Genomic DNA, 14,384 nt, shown 5'->3' with positions numbered 1-14,384 from the left:
CTTCTTTTTAACGTGTACAGACCCCGTAGTCCATACTGGCATTTTAACACACTCCTCCTCAAAGATCAGAACTTTAAAGAGTTGTTTGTTCATTTCTGGGGAGGTTGGAAGGCTATGAAGAAGGAGTTCACCAGCTTACAACAGTGGTGGGAGGTTGGGAAGAGTCACATCCGGGCTTTGTGTCAGGAGTATACCAGAAATGTCACCCAAGTATTGCGGTCAGAAATGGCAGCTCTGGAAAATCAAATAGCTGAGCTTCAACATCTACTAGAGAAGGGTCCAAATGAGCAGCTGCAGGCCAGCCTGACTACTGCTAAACTGGGGTTGGCCCACCTGCTTGAGACCAGGGCTCAGGGGGCTTTAGTGAGGGCCCGCTTTCAGCGGTTGACTGAGATGGATGCACCAACGCAGTACTTTTTTGGGTTGGAGAAAAAAAACTCGCAGAGTAAACTCTTACATTGTATAAGAACACCCGATGGCAGAGAGACACAAGAGCCCAGTGAGATAAGGCAGGTGGTCCGCGAATTTTATGAACTTTTGTTTGCTGCAGATGGAGATGGTGGCAGTGAAGACCAACAGGCCTTTTTGCAGGACTTACCGCAACTTCCCAACGCAGACGTGGCAGATCTAAATAGTGAAGTGACCTTCGCAGAACTCACCAAAGCCCTGGGACAGCTGAACACAGGGAAGGTCCCGGGAATCGATGGCATTCCAGTGGAATTTTACAAAGAGTTCTGGGATGTCATTGGACTGGACTTGCTAGAAGTGTTTCGGTGGAGTTTTAAAACTGGTTTGTTACCTCAAAGCTGCCGTAGAGCTGTGATCACGCTGCTGCCGAAGAAGGGAGACCTGTGTCTCATTAAGAACTGGCGGCCAGTGTCTCTCTTATGCGCAGACTATAAAGTTCTCTCTAAAGCCTTAGCCAACAGGATGGTCCAAGTTTTAGGGAGACTGGTGCATCCTGATCAGAATTACTGCGTGGCTGGCAGGTCCATTTTTAATAACATTTTTTTAATTCGGGACATTTTAGCTGCTGCAAAACTGTTCGGTTTTCGGACTGGTCTTATATTTCTTGACCAGGAAAAAGCTTTTGATAGGGTCAGTCACTCTTTTTTATGGAATACCATGAAGGCTTTTGGGTTTGGGGAATCTTTTATTAATTATATTCGATTACTTTACAGTGACATTTCTGGTATAATCAAGGTCAATGGTGGTTTGTGCGCACCTTTCAGCGTCAGAAGAGGAGTCAGACAGGGCTGCTCTTTGTCCGGTATGTTGTATGCTCTGGAGTTGGAACCTTTCCTGGTGCACCTGAGGAAGGTGCTGACTGGTCTCACCATCTCCAACTGCAACATGGACCCTGTGAAAGTCACGGCTTATGCTGATGATCTCGCAGTTGTCATCTCAGGCCAAAAGGATTTGGACAAACTAACTGACTGTCTGCGGAATTACAGTAAAGCGTCATCGGCAAAAATTAACTGGAATAAAAGCAGTGCAGTGCTGGTTGGGAACTGGACAGAATGTAGTCCTCCTCGACTGGAAGGGGGTCTGCAGTGGACCACTGGGGGTTTCCTGTACTTGGGAGTCCATCTCGGAGATGACCACTACATCCAAAAGAACTGGGAGGGTCTGTTGGACAAGGTTACAGCTCGGCTTACTAAGTCGAAGTGGACACTCCCTCAGTTATCTTATAGAGGACGGATGCTGGTAATTAATAACCTGGTGACCTCCAGCCTGTGGCACAAATGTATTTGTCTGCAACCTCCACCTTTGCTTATTCAGCAGATACAAGAAGCAATCATGGATTTCTTTTGGAATGGTACCCATTGGATACGGAAGGGCGTTCTTTTCTTGCCGTTGGATGAAGGCGGACAAGGACTTATTGACATTACCAGCAGGATTGCTGCTTTCCGCCTTCAGACCATTCAGAAACTGCTGTACCCTGTTGAGCAGAGCCAGTGGATGAACTTGGCCGTACTTTTCTTTAAACAGGCCAGGCATATGGGACTTGGTAAAAGTTTACTGCTCTGCCATTTTGATAAGATCGGGACTTTACATGTGCCAGAGTTTTATAAAAGCCTTCTAGCAGCGTGGCAACTGCTATCGATAAAAAAGGACTGTGATGAACCTTCCTCTTTTTGGGTCCTTAATGAACCGCTGCTCTACAATCCTGCTGTTGGCACTGCTACTGGACTTTCTGAAAACTTTATTCATCATTTCATAATACATAGAATAACCACAATAAAGGACATAATTGACTGGGAAAATTACACTTGGAAAAGTGCACAGGTGGTAGCAGAGGAGACAGGAGTGCATTCAGTGCGCCTCATGGAGAAGTTTCTGTGTCGGATACAATCATCACTGGACAGGGAATCCATGACACTCCTGCACAGAATGTTCACCTCACGACTGAAACCAATTGACGAAACACCTTTTCCTACACTTACTGTATCTCCAGCTGTTGAACTGAGGGACAGTGAGACCGATGTTTTAACATTACGTTCTCTTGAGGTGTTATCTCTGCCTACGGTGCCAGGGAAGCAGCTTTATAGGATCTGCGTGAAGGTGAACAACATGGAACAGCTGAGGACACTAAGACATGACACACCGTGGAGAGACAAACTTGGAGCCCCTCAAGGACTGAACCCCGCCTGGAGGTCGTTGTACAAGCCACCATTGGCCAGTAGGGTGGGAGACCTGCAGTGGAGGTTGGTGCATGGGATACTAGCGATGAACTCCTTCTTATCGATTATATGTCCGGGGGTTTCTGATTGCTGTCCTTTTTGTGGTCTGCGGGAAACTGTGTTTCATGCTTTTATGTACTGTGAGAGACTCAAGACCCTCTTTAGTGTAATAGAAATAATAGTAGAAGGGCTGGGGGTCCCGTATAATAGCACGGTGTTTGTGTTTGGGGTGAGAATTACAAGACAAACCAGAGAAATTATGAATTTAATTAATGTTATTATCGGGCAAGCTAAACTGTCAATATGGAAGACACGTAAAAACAAAATTACTGGGAGTGGGATTGAAGACGTTGTTGTCTTTTTTAGAAAAGTGTGTGAAAGTAGGATATTAGTGGATTTTAATTTTTATAAGTCTACAAATAATTTAGCACAGTTTAAGGAATTGTGGTGCGTGAATAATGTACTTTGTAAATGTGCTGATGATAATAATTTACAATTTGTACTCTGAGTTTGGTGTTTTACTTGTTTGTAGATTTGAGATAATAAAGAATACTAAGGATAAGTGGGATTGGAGGGTGGAAACAATGGGAGGGATTAGATAAATATATATTTTATTCTAAGAACAATTCTGAGTATGTAATGTTTTTGATACTGAATATTCATCAATAGGAATGTGTAGATATGTTTTCTGTTAGACTTAAGATTGCGTTTGGTTTACTGTTATGTTTAATTTTCTGTGTTTATTCAATAAAGTTTGGTTTTAAAAAATAAAAAAAAAAATATCTATCTATCTATCTATCTATCTATCTATCTATCTATCTAAAACACTGAGCTCTCTGTTCACAAAGAGATGTACAACAACCATACCCTTTATTACAAGGACTGTGTTGTCCAAACCAAATCTAAATATTATACTCTCATTATTTCTTCCAATGAAGGAAACACCAAGTCATTGTTCTCCCTGCTTAATAATATCACACGACCCCCAGATTCTTTACCTTCTCACCTTTACTCAGCTGATTTTTGCAGTTCCCTTTTGTCCTTTTTTAGATTCCTCGGTCTCTCTGTACGGACTCCTCCAGCACTTCATTTGAATTTCACCCACCAACTCCCTCATTCTCCTCTTTTCAGCTTCCTACTTTCTCAGAAATCTCAGATGTCGTCTGTAAGTCTGAGCCACCCACCTGTCCACTGTACCAAACCTCCCCCCTACAGTTCTGGTCAAAGCTCTCTGGACCCCCTTATCTCTGCTATAATCCACTCTTCTCTCACTACTGGTGCTGTTCCTTCATCTTTTAAAACTGCTGCAGTAACCCCAATGCTGAAATAACCTGCTGCTGATCTGACTAACTTCAGTGATCTTCATCCTATTTCTAATCCACTCTTCATTTCCAAAATTCAACTTCATTCTCATTTATCTCAATAATCTGTATGAACAGTTCCAGTCTGGTTTTCGTCTCCTCCACAGTACAGAAACGGCACTTATAAAAATGACTAACAACCTCCTTATGGCAGCTGACTCTGCTTTAATTCCTATTCTCGCCCTCCCTGATCTGAGTGCACCCTTTGGCACCATTTGTCACATCACTCTTCTCAGTAGATCATCTTCGACTGGCAGTACCCGCACTCCACTAGACTGGTTCAGATCCCACCTCTCAGGCCGCACTCAGTTTGTTCAGCTTAAAACTCTCACATCCCAATGCACCGCTGTCACTTCAGGTGGGCTCTGTCCTGGGACTCCTCCTTTTCATTATTGACCTCCTTCCCTCGGTATTATCACATTAGCTTCCATTGTTAAGCTGATGACCCCCAGCTCTACCTCACTAGCTATCCTTCTGTTTCCTTTCCACCCTCCTTACGTATTGATTGCATAGTAGAAATGAAATCCTGGTTTTCTTCAAATTTTCTTACATTAAATAACAAAATAACAAAACTGAGGTTCTCCTCATTGGTACAAATCCAACATTATCCAAAACTGATCATCTTTCATTTGTTATTGATAATTCCTCAGTCTCCCCTTCCCACAGGTGTCATCCTTGACAGTACTTTATCCTTTCAGTCCCACATCAGTAACATCTCCTGTCTTCATATTTCCAGTCGCCCTCCTCTCCCTCACTCCCCACACCACTGCTCTCCTCGTTCATAGCCTCGTCACTTCTCGTCTCGATTATTGCAATTCCCTTTTCTTTGGTCTTTCTCGCAAATCTCTTTATAAGCTTCAACTGGTCCAGAATTCAGCTGCCCACCTGCATCATTACTAGAACCCCCTCTACTCACCATATTACATTACAACTGAACACCAGCAAAACCAAGGAGCTGGTGGTGGATTTTAGGAGGACCAGGCCCCTCATGGACCCCATGATCATCAGAGGTGACTGTGAGCAGAGGGTGCAGACCTAGAAATACCTGGGAGTGCAGCTGGATGATAAATTGGACTGGACTGCCAATACTGATGCTCTGTGCAAGAGAAGACAGAGCCGACTATACTTCACTAGAAGGCTGGCGTCCTACAACATCTGCAATAAGATGCTGCAGATGTTCTATCAAACAGTTGTGGCGAGCGCCCTCTTCTACGCAGTGGTGTGCTGGGGAGGCAGCATTAAGATTATAGATAGATGTATAGATAGATAGATGTGAAAGGCACTATATGAGAGATAGATAGATAGATGTGAAAGGCACTATATGAGAGATAGATAGATAGATAGATGTGAAAGGCACTATATGAGAGATAGATAGATAGATGTGAAAGGCACTATATGAGAGATAGATAGATAGATAGATAGATAGATGTGAAAGGCACTATATGAGAGATAGATAGATAGATAGATATACTTTATTAATCCCAAGGGGAAATTCACAAAGAAGAAGGACACCTCACGCCTGGACAAACTGGTGAGGAAGGCAGGCTCTATTGTAGGCACGGAGCTGGACAGTCTGACATCCATGGCAGAGCGACGGGCGCTGAGCAGACTCCTGTCAGTCATGGAGAATCCACTGCATCCACTGAACAGGATCATCTCCAGACAGAGGAGCAGCTTCAGCGACAGACTGCTGTCACCGTCCTGCTCACTGACAGACTGAGGAGATCGTTCCTCCACCACACTATGAGACTCTTCAGTTCCACCAGGGGGGGTAAACGTTAACATTATACAAAGTTATTGTCTGTTATACCTGCATTGTTATCAATCTTTAATTTAATATTGTTATTATCAGTATGCTGCTGCTGGAGTATGGGAATTGGGATTAATAAAGTATCTATCTATCTATCTATTATATAGTGCCTTTCATTTCTATCTGTCTATCTTTCTATTTATCTATCTATTATATAGTGCCCTTCATATATATCTACAGGTATATCTCATATTGTATAGTGCCTTTCACATCTACCTATCTAACTGTCTATCTATCTATCATACTGCCTTTCGTATCCATCTGTCTGTCTAGTGCCAGGTCTCAGACATATTAAATCTTAATGCACCTACTGGGAGTGTTCATATCTCAGTGGGTAGGACGTACTTGCATTAAAAGACACAAATCTTTGGTATTTGCTGTGCGGTTTATTGAAGTTTAGCCTTTCGCACTTCACACGCGTATGTTTAGGGCGCGTCTTCCGGGCTCTGAATCAAAGTGTACCGCCAGTCCAGTACGCCAGGTGGCGCTGTTGCTAACTCCTTCCCGTCTTTTGCCTCCTCAACGCCAGAAGTGCGCGCTCGGTATTGTGAAGGACGCGCAGATCGTTCGCAGAAGCTTAAACACCGAATACGTGCCAGCACTTTTCTTTTTTCTTTATATTTTGATGTATTTGGTCCGGTGGGCCACGTGATTAAACGCGGCTGTCTTGTTCCCGTCTATTACTGCAGTTTCGTCATTTCGTTTCGGTTGCAGCGGCTTTCACATCAGTAGGCAGAAGGAGAGCCGAGATGAGGAGCATCAGTGATTTCTCACCCAAAGGTTTCTATTCACCATACATTTGTACCCCAAGTTCTTCAAGAGTTCAACTAGTCGTCAGATATTTCAATGTAGGCTTGGTGGCGCAGTAGTAGGGCTGCTGCCTCACAACCACCAGACCGGAGAGCAAGTCCGGGATGCTCCGTGCTTGGATTTGTGGATAGGCATTGTTAATGTGTCCCCCGGTGTGTTTGTGTGTGTGTGTGTGTACTCACCCTGGCGCCCCGCCTAGTTTCTATCCCAATGGTTGCGCGGAGAGGCTCCATCTTCCCCTCGACCCTTCTCTGGAGATGCGAGTCTAGAAAACGGATGGCTGCGTCCACGCGGCACCCGAGAAAAGATCGGCCGGCATGCGTGTCCCGCAATCCCGACTTTTTAATGGAATTAGCGATCGGGTTCTTGTTATCTGGGACGTGTTTTTTTTTTTTTAATGCCAGCAGAGGTGACTGTGGAAGACACGCTGGAGAAGGAATATCAGAACGTTCTGATATGATGTGACTGATGTCTGCCGTATGTAAAAAAAACAACTATTTCATAATAGTGAGCATTGCTGTTACGAATATAATTCACTTTTCAAATGACTGACAAGGAGATTTCATTAAAATGTTATGTAGGAAATAACAAAAACGGTTACACGTAAATAATAACAAATTGCAAATAATTCTGTTTCTATCACTGTCGGTTATTACCAGAGGACAGTGTCTTTTGTATGACTGTTACTGTCCTCAGCAGGTATCGTCACCTGAACATCTCCTCTTCACTGCTGATCCCGAGGGTCCTGTGCAGACCCAGTAAATGCCCACCTTTTCTGACTCTGTCCCGGAGACCTGCTTATCGTCAATGCAAATGCCAACCTAACGGGCACCTGCCTTCTTCGCGGGGCTCTGCCGATTTTCGGACTCCTTTCTCAGCCGTTATATGCACAAGCGCTTCACCCCGCGTCTCTCCTCGGGGGTCTCTGCGTGTCTTGTTTATCTCGTTCGTAATTCTTCGCCTTTTTCACCACCGAAGCCTTCCGTTATCCGTTGTGAAAGCAGCGGCCGCGTTCTCGCGAATACTTTTTGTTTTGTCTTTGTAAGCGACTCGAGTGTCGCGCATCGTTAGACGTCGGCCGTCGGTAAGCGATTTGATTTGTTGCCGTTAAAATTCTCCGTGGAGCTGTCAGGTTGAGGGATTGAAATTCGCACCTCCAAACTGGACCTTTGAGCAACTAAAACCAAACTGACCAAAGAAATTGGAAGTGAAGCGAAAGGGACCAATCAGAACAAAGCCAAACTGGCCAATCAGTGACCTTATCGCCAAACTGACAATTAAGATTGGCTGAGGGACCAAAGCAAAAGTGACCAATCAGGCCAAAGCCAAACTGACCAATCAGATTGCTCATACGTACAGGACTCGCAGACCTTGGCGTTTATTTAAATAGCAGAAGATGTTAAGCAATTAAATGTCTAAAGAGCTCAAGGGCTAACAAACTCCCACCACTTAATCCTAAATGAAAACGGCGTCTTGTTGAACTAAACAAAAGAATTCAGTTTTTGTTTTTAGTAAATTTGCAGACTTTCTGAACTTGCGTGTCTTCAGGTTGACATTATGGGCCCTTGGGTGTAAATTGATAAGCGATGATGTCAAACGTGTCCTTTTAAAATGAAATCTGCAACACAATAAAGTGCGCAGAGAGCCAGGCATTCACTGTGTGTGTCTACAGTGGTCCTAGACAGGTTGAGACCCCTTTAGAACTTCCTGATTTAATGCATTAATCCAAATGACACTAAAACATTCGCCTTGTCATGTATTTATTGAGGAAATCAATGGAGTGTGAATGTCTGCTTCCAGTAACAGATGCGACCCCCCTTATGCGGCCATAACTGCTGCACGTCGCCCGTCAGGTGGGCTTTAATCAGAACTGCATCGGCTCGAGGACTCTGAGGTGGACTTCCCCGACCGCTTGCGTGTACAACATTAACACAAGATGAAGGCGAGGACTTCGGCCCTTAAAAATCCAGGGTGGTCCTTCACAGCGATGCCATCCCCAAGAAGGTTCTAGAAAGACCAGAATAACAGGTAACAAAGCACATGTGCTAACAGATCTGTGAAATCCCAACGGCTTCCCGATTTTTGTCGCACATTCCCATGCGGGCTGAGTTCGGGTCTTCTTGAGCTCTTGTGGTCGTCTGCCCTACGAGACATTACAGAGAGACACTGCGACCTTTTCAAAGCCCAAAGAGCCAACTTCGTAAGTAGAGAAGCCTTCACGCGAAGAACTGGGTCTTTGTCGTGCAATGGTGGCCTTTAAAAACGTGTACCATAGAATACATTTTAAAAACTGATTACCCAAATTCAGGGTTGTAAAATCCGCAATTGAAAGTGCCGAAATGAAGAATCTTTAGCAAGGAAAAAAAAGTCCCCCTCTGTCCCTTTTATCGTCCTTCAGCGTGCCAATGTGGACGCTCAGTCGCTGCTCCGATCACTCACACGACTCCCCTCAAGCGCGGGCCCGCCGGTTAAAAAGTCTCCAGGCGCATCATCGCGCGCGTCACGTGCACGCGCACGCCGTAAATCGAAGCATTCCATCTCTCTCGCGCGCGCGTCTCCTCATTGGGCGCGGACATGCGCACCACACACTCCAACCCGAAATATCTTCACGCAAATCACCGCTGGAGACGATGAGCCGGGAAAGGGCGCACCAGCAGACAGCCAGTTACTCACGAGCGACACGAACTGGCAAACGAAAAAAGAATCACAAACACGCTGCACTGCAATCGTTAACGCTGAACAGCCCGACTGAGAAGACCTGCCGGACGGACAGAAATCACCTTGATAAAAATTCACGTGTCTATCATCTGGCTGCTATGTTTCCCTTATGCACTATTTGGCATAAAATCCATAAAAGCGATGTTAGTGTTTGTGATGCACCATCTGTTGGAATGAAACATGCAAAGTCTGTCACTGTCATATCAGGTTGGGGAACATGCACTGGTACCATGCGTTGCTGCACCCACCACACAATGAAACACCTCAGGATCCCAAGTTGGGAACCCCCCAGGCAGACACGCAGTCCACTCACACCCCCTGGAAATGACCCTCTATCTGCCGCAGCCAGGAGTTATGTGAGCGTCCCCATCAGCCTGGTCCGGCCACTCAGGTCCTCAACAATGAGGGTCCTCTGAGCCGGATCACCCTCGGGGAGTCAGCCCACATGGCCATAGTGCCGTCATTGACTGACACTCCCTCACAATGCAGGTCATGTGCTTCACTTGGGACACCACGAGCAACACAAAGTCAAACCAACGGTGGCAGAGCTCCTCACGCGGAGAGCACAAACGAGTCCAGTCTGCCGTTTTATGGTGGCTGGAGTGACAATCCTGCCACCAACAACTCCAAGTGTTCCCTGCAAGTTGGAGGACCACCTGAAGGAGCAGATGCTATTTATTGTCATACCCAGGACAAAAATGCCATTTAATAATATGAATTCTGTACATTTACAGTATGTAGCATTTTTCTTGCTACTCAATGCGCCTTACATAGTGAGTGGGCAGCCACTTCGACCACCACTAATGTGCAGCACCCACCATGATGATGTGATGGCAGCCATTTTTTGCTCCATTACACTCACCACACATGAGCTGTTAGGTGGTGAAGGGGTAAGAGAGATAGCCAATCAGAAACAGGGGATGATTAGGGTGCCAGGACATCTGGACACCCCCTGCTCTTTACAAAGGATGCCCAGAGATCTTTGATGACCACAGAGAGTGGCGACCTCAGGTTTATGTCTCATCCAAAGGGCAGCTCCATTTTTACTGCACGGTGTCCCCGTCACTGTATTGGGATCCACACACAGACTACCAGGCAGGCGCCCCCTGCTGGCCTCACTCACACCTCTTTCAGCAGCAACCCAAGCACTAGCTGGGCATGAACAGGCTTGGCTCCAGATGGATGACCTCTTCTGAAGTGCATGTGGTGTGGCTGCTGGTGACCTGGGATGGGATTCACAAAAGCAGTGTTAATATCTGGAATCTGTTGGAAAGAAAAATGTAAATCCCTTCATTCCTACAAATGTTTGTGATGCACCATCTGTTGAAATGACAAATGAAATGCATTTTAATACTACAAATATGGTGTGCCATCTGTTGGAAAGGCAAATGCAAAGCTTATGTCACTGTTATATACAATTTGTTATGGGATTTGTAAAAGCAGTGTTAATTTTTAGTGTTAATGTTCCAACTACAGAGGGATCACACTCCTCAGCCTCCCTGGAAAAGTCTATTCAGGGGTCCTGGAGAGGAGGGTCCGTCGGATAGTCGAGCCTCGGATTCAGGAGGAACAGTGTGGTTTTCGTCCTGGTCGCGGAACAGTGGACCAGCTCTATACCCTTAGCAGGGTCCTGGAGGGTGCATGGGAGTTTGCCCAACCAGTCTACATGTGTTTTGTGGACTTAGAAAGGGCATTCGACCGTGTCCCTTGGGGAATCCTGTGGGGGGTACTCCGAGAGTATGGGGTACCGGCCCCCCTGATAAGGGCTGTTCAGTCCCTGTACGATCAGTGCCAGAGCTTGGTCCGCATTGCCGGCAGTAAGTCGAACCCGTTTCCAGTGACAGTTGGACTCCGCCAGGGCTGCCCTTTGTCACCGATTCTGTTCATAACTTTTATGGACAGAATTTCTAGGCGCAGCCAGGGTGTTGAGGGGGTCCGGTTTGGTGGGCTCAGGATTGGGTCACTGCTTTTTGCAGATGATGTTGTCCTGTTTGCTTCATCAGGCCGTGATCTTCAGCTCTCTCTGGATCGGTTCGCAGCCGAGTGTGAAGCGGCTGGGATGGGAATCAGCACCTCCAAATCCGAGACCATGGTCCTCAGCCGGAAAAGGGTGGAGTGCCCTCTCAGGGTTGGTAGCGAGATCCTGCCCCGAGTGGAGGAGTTCAAGTATCTCGGGGTCTTGTTCACGAGTGAGGGAAGAATGGAGCGTGAGATCGACAGGCAGATCGGTGCGGCGTTCGCAGTAATGCGGGCGTTGCATCGGTCTGTCGTGGTGAAAAAGGAGCTGAGCCGCAAGGCGAAGCTCTCAATTTACCAGTCGATCTATGTTCCTACCCTCACCTATGGTCATGAGCTATGGGTAGTGACCGAAAGAACGAGATCGCGAATACAAGCGGCTGAAATGAGTTTTCTCCGCAGGGTGTGTGGGCTCTCCCTTAAAGATAGGGTGAGAAGCTCAGTCATCCGGGAGGGGCTCAGAGTAGAGCCGCTGCTCCTCCGCATCGAGAGGAGTCAGATGAGGTGGCTCGGGCATCTGATCAGGATGCCTCCTGGACGCCTCCCTGGTGAGGTGTTCCGGGCACGTCTAACCGGGAGGAGGCCCTGGGGAAGACCCAGGACATGTTGGAGGGACTATGTCTCCCGGCTGGCCTGGGAACGCCTCAGGATTCTCCCGGAAGAGCTAGAAGAAGTGGCCGGGGAGAGGGAAGTCTGGGCATCTCTGCTCAAGCTGCTGCCCCCGCGACCCGACCTCGGATAAGCGGGAGACAATGGATGGATGGATGTTAATTTTTATAATGTGTTTAATTAATAGAAATGTTTGTGAAGTGCCATCTGTTGGATTGACAAATGAAATACATTGTATTACTACAAACGTGGTGTGCCATCTGTTGGAATGGAAAATGTAAAGTTTATTTCACTGTTATATACCATGTGTTATGGGATTTGTAAAAGCAGTGTTAATTTGTATAATGCACCATCTGATGGAATGACAGATGCAATGTGTTTTATTACTAGAAATGTTTGTGATGCACTATCTGTTGGATTGACAAATGAAATGCATTGTATTACTACAAATGTGGTGTGCCAGCTGTTGGAATAGAAAACGTAAAGCTTATTTCACTGTTTATGCCATGTGTTATGGGATTTGTAAAAGCAGTGTTAATTTATATAATGCACCATCTGCTGGAATGACAGATGCAATATGTTTTATTACTAGAAATGTTTGTGAAGTGACATCTGTTGGATTGACAAATAAAATGCATTGTATTACTACAAAAGTAGTGTGCCATCTGTTGGAATGGCAAATGTAAAGCTTATTTCACTTTTTAAAAACCATTTGTTATGGGATTTATAAAAGTAGTGTTAATTTTTATAATGCACCATCTGTTGGAATGACAGATGCAATGTATTTTATTACTAGAAATGTTTGAGAAGCGCCATCTGTTGGAATGATAAATTAAACGCATTGTATTACTACAAACGTGGTGTGCCATCTGTTGGAATGGCAACTGCAAATCTTATGTCACTGTTACATACCATTTGTTATGGTATTTGTAAAAAAAGTGTTAATTTTTATAATGTACCATCTGTTGGAATGACAGATGCAATGTGTTTTATTACTAGAAATGTTTGTGAAGCGCCATCTGTTGGAATGACAGAGCAGTGTGTTTTATTACTACATGAATTACACAATGCATCCTAATAGATGATGTGCTGCAAATGTTAATTCTGAGGTCCATTTTGCTTATTAAGCTTTGAACCCATCTTAGGTGGGTAGCACAGTGAATGAGAAAATTAAAGTGGCACTGTAGGTGGACTAATGGTCCTCTGGGTGACACTTGCTGTTATTCTTGGCCCCTCCAACAGATGCCATTTCTTCTGCTTTAAGCATTCTTTGGTAGGATGACTTGCTGCATTTCTCTGGAGCTTCACTTCATGGGCGAATATCCTGACATTTTCCTGATACAACTCAGAGTTCATAGTTCATCACCGATGGTAAGCCATCCTGATGCAGGGGCAGCAATGGAGAGCCAAAGTGTCATCCTGCCACCACCATGTTTCACAGATGGGCTGTGGTTGTTGGGTTGGCAGAACACTTAATCCTACTACTACTTCTACTAATACGAATGATAATACATTTTATCTATATAGTGCCTTTCCCTCATTCAAGCCAACAAGGTTCTATGGCACACTCGTCCATTCATGGAGGCCTTCTGACATTTCCTTGTGGTCTTTGTTCTTGTTGCCAGCCACTGGCTTTCTCCTTGCAAACCTGCCGTGTGCACCATTGTTGCTCCGTGTTTTCCTAATGGTGGTCTTGTGAACAATCACCTCAGCCAACACACAAGAGGTCTTTAGACCCTTAGACATTACTTTGGGATTCTTTGGAACATTCCACGCCTCGCTGTCTGTTGGTTGACCACCCCGAGGAGGGTAACAGGTGTGTTGAATTTCCTCCATTTGTACCCCGTCTGCCTGACGGTGGGCTGCTGGAGTCCAAACTCTTTAACTCAAATCAGCTTATTTTTGTATAGCGCCCTTCACTGAGCGCAGGGACGAGCTCTCAGCTAACATGCAGACGAGAATACAGAAGGAGAACATAAAGACACACAGACAGGACAACCAAGTAGATGGACATGGAGTCACGAAAATGGAGCCCAGCGTGTCCGTCCGTTCATTAATTCTTGAGGTTTGGAGGAGAGGAGCACAAAACCTCAGTCAGCAGCATCAGTGGACAAACGAAACCTCTGAGGGGTCCACGGTCAGCGAGAACAGAGAAAGTCCAACGCGGTCAGAGGCCTGGGGTCCTCAACCAACTGCCCACCCGCCTGCCCCCTTCTGGTCATTCTGTAGTGGCGTCCAATCTGATGACAGAATCTTTCCGTCTGTGTGTGCGTGTGTGTGTATTTATATATCACTCTTCCTCTTCACCTCACAGACAGTTCCTGTGGTTTTTCATGGCTACCTGTTTGCTCCTCACTCTTCTTCTCTGTGGCTGTT

This window comes from Erpetoichthys calabaricus, chromosome 3 (assembly GCF_900747795.2).
Source record: "Erpetoichthys calabaricus chromosome 3, fErpCal1.3, whole genome shotgun sequence".
Lineage (NCBI taxonomy): Eukaryota > Metazoa > Chordata > Cladistia > Polypteriformes > Polypteridae > Erpetoichthys > Erpetoichthys calabaricus.
Note: the sequence above shows the minus strand (reverse complement) of the source record.